Raw genomic sequence first — 3,321 nt, 5'->3', positions numbered from 1 at the left:
GGCATGTGAGCCTGAGCTCCATTTTTGGTGTTGCTTTTGCCTCCTTGTTCTTATTTTTTAAATTTGGTCTCCAAATGTATCAAGGGAACATTATCTCCAAACTTACGTTGCATCCAGATTTCTACAAGTAGAATGAAGTTTGTTGGAAGGAACTTTGCTGCCTTTCCCTTTCTCCAGTCCTTGACCACTACCCCCCCGCCCCTTATTTCTAAAGGTAAGTGGATCCCTGGGAAGAAGTGGGTGGGAGAAGGAGCTCGGGCAGGCTCCTGGGCCGGAAGAGCGTAGCACTGAATCAGTCTGTCTCCTTCTAATGAGTCGTCACTGCTCTCTCTTAAACTGGAATCAACTCTCAAACTTTTTGTTTTCTAATTACAGTTGGTTGGTTGAAGAGTTACAAACAAACAAACCCCCAAACCCCACCCCAGCCAAACTCCACTGTCAAAAATTATTTTAGAAATACTGTCTGGTTAAAATACTGGTTTGTATTCTTTGATAACTTTATCCCACATCTCCATAGTACATTATTCTCTACTGAGCTTCTCCTAAAGCTGAAGCTAAGGCTGGTTGTAGAAATCTGTAACACTATACTGAAAGTACTGCAGCTAATGATACCAACAGATTCATTAACATAAATAATACATAATACAATTTCATGTGCAACAAAATGTTTAAAATATTTAATTAAAATTTCAAATGCTGCTTTGGCTATCAGCGATAGCAAAGCTAGAGAGCAAAGCTATTCAGGGCTGGAGTGTCCTTGCTTTTCTTTGTCATAGCCAGTTTGACAAGCTACACATCACACCAGAAGGCTTTTAATGAGTTCTTATGTGCTTTTAAACTCGCTAAACTGGCCACCGTAAACTCCTGATTCCGTCAAAGCGCCGGGATAGCTTCGTATTTGTTTAACGTCTGGTCATGCAAACATTTGGCTACACCGCAAGCAACAAACTACTTTTGTGTTAAACTGTGTGCTGGTATTCATCTTTTTAGATCCATTTTAAGTACCTGTGGTTAATGGCCTTGCTTTGGAGATGTATCACAGGGCCTTTCCCCACTCCCATCATTCCCCTCTATGCCGTGCGCTGCTCTCAGCGCGCCACAAGAGTAATCCCAGGCTACTGCAGTCCTCACCACTCCGCTACTTCCGCGCCAGCCATCAAAAGGCGCCGTTTAGAAGAGCGCCTGGGGTGCTGCGCGCTGAGGGGCGCGACAGCAGCAGCTTCGGGGCGGCTGCGCTGTCGCCGCCCCTTTCAGTGGGGAGTGCCGAGGGACCCCGCGCTACTCTCCTCGAGTAGCGCGGGGCTTAAGGGAAGTGGGGAAAGGCCCACAGTTGTATTAGAACAAGAATTAAACTTTTGGGGAATGTGGAGATGATATAGAGAGGAATATATCATTCACACAGTATACGGTCATCAGCATGACTGATCTGTGTTTTTTAAATTTATTGCACTCTGTCCTCATTACTGTTCTTAATATTCAGGTATGAATAAAGGTGACATTTCACTGCACATCTAACATATCTAGTACCTTGGTCAGTGGCACAAGGAATTACAACTGGATTTTCTTTGAGGCATATGCTTTCAAAAAGTACAATGCATTAGAAAAAGATACCAAATCAAATACCTGTCAAATTGAAGTTATGAGAACTCATAAGAAATGGTTTGTGTGAAAATACCATGATTCTGAAAGGGGCCAAAATCCTTTTCTTTATAACAGTCATGACTAACTGGCTTTATGAAAAGTGTTTTAGGCTTGCTTTATGCTATTAGTTCTATCTTCTATGGTCTCTTGCTTTTCTATGAGAAGGAGAGATTATGGGCAAAACTTGCCAGTGAGGGAAAATATCACAGTGATGTATATGGTTAGGACTGGGAAAAGTTCTGTAAGTAATGCTTAAAACACCGTTATGCGAATGCAGAACTCTGACAGTCTCTGTGTCTTTCACACAGTTCAGTGCTTGTCTTATCCTCATGGATGGCTTTGGAGAGGCTGCTGGGGCAACCTAAGTTCAATACAAATTTGATAAGACCAAAGTGATGAGATTTTCCTTTTGTTTTGTAGACAATATGTCCACTAGTTAGAAACTGCTATAATCTGATAGGTAGATAATGATCAGATATATTGGTGGAGAGATGGTACTTTAGATAAAAGCTCAGAGGCATGAAGGGATTTTAAGTGTCTTGAATTCATGATGGAAGTAAATATGCAACCAGTAAAGCTGATGTAAAACAGGATATATATGTGCTTTCAGCTCAGCAACAGATAACGTGTGGCTTTATTCTGTTCTGGTCATCTAAGGTTGAACACATTGGCATATCTAAGCCTGGAAGTTACAAAATTGTTACCGTAATCAGCATTGGCACTTACTCTACTTCGGTGTCTCCTTCCTGAATATCACTGCTGTTTTGTTTTGCTGCTGAGAATGTTAGCTAAGAAAGGAAAGAATACTTAAGCACTGGTTCCAAGCCTTTGGGGTATGGGAACCCAGAAGTTCAGATTTTCTTGGTATGGTGACCTGCTTGAAAACCAGGGTCCATATAAACAAACAAAACTACAAAAAAGCTGGGATCCATTTACACAGAATTCTTGATTCATTTTTGGGTCATAATCTGCTGGTTAGGAAATAGTGATTTAAAGAACATTTACTAACTGCTCCTTTCCATTGGAGATGTCTTGCCAAGACACAGTGTAAGTCAGTACAGTCAGTGGACTGAGACACATAATGCACAGTGCAATATGAGGAGGATCTTTGGCAGATGACTGCTGTGGGTCTTCTGGACTGTGTGGCAGGGTCTGGTAGTTTTTGCTCTTAATGTTTTACCTGCATGTAGATGCTGGCCAAACATTGGCAGCAAAAACTACCAGACCCCAGCCACGAAGCCTGGAAAACCTGCAACACCCAGTTGATTCCAGTCGTGAAAGCCTTTGACAAATCTTTGGCAATGTCCTTGTCAAAGCCATCATGTGATGCAGGGAGCAGAGATTGTATGTTTCAAATGTGTGGTCAGGATGTACCTAATTTGGACATGTATTCATTATGGTTGTGTTCTGGTGAATTACTGTCTCTTTCTAATGACATGGAGGCAAGGTAATTGGGAAGAGGAGACCCTTCCCTTAATAATAGAGGCAGCTTGATGAATGTTTCCTCTGAACTTTTGAATGGGGAGGTATAGACATCAGTAAAGTGAAAAATCAGAATTACTTTGTGAATATTAAATCTTTTACAAATAGTTCCCTGTACAAGTGATGAAAGACACCTGAGCATGAAGAACACTTAACAACTTAATAAACTGAATGCTACGGAACCCCTTCCCAGCATAC

Source organism: Sphaerodactylus townsendi, linkage group LG05 (genome assembly GCF_021028975.2).
Source record: "Sphaerodactylus townsendi isolate TG3544 linkage group LG05, MPM_Stown_v2.3, whole genome shotgun sequence".
NCBI lineage: Eukaryota > Metazoa > Chordata > Lepidosauria > Squamata > Sphaerodactylidae > Sphaerodactylus > Sphaerodactylus townsendi.
This window is presented reverse-complemented; position numbering follows the sequence as displayed.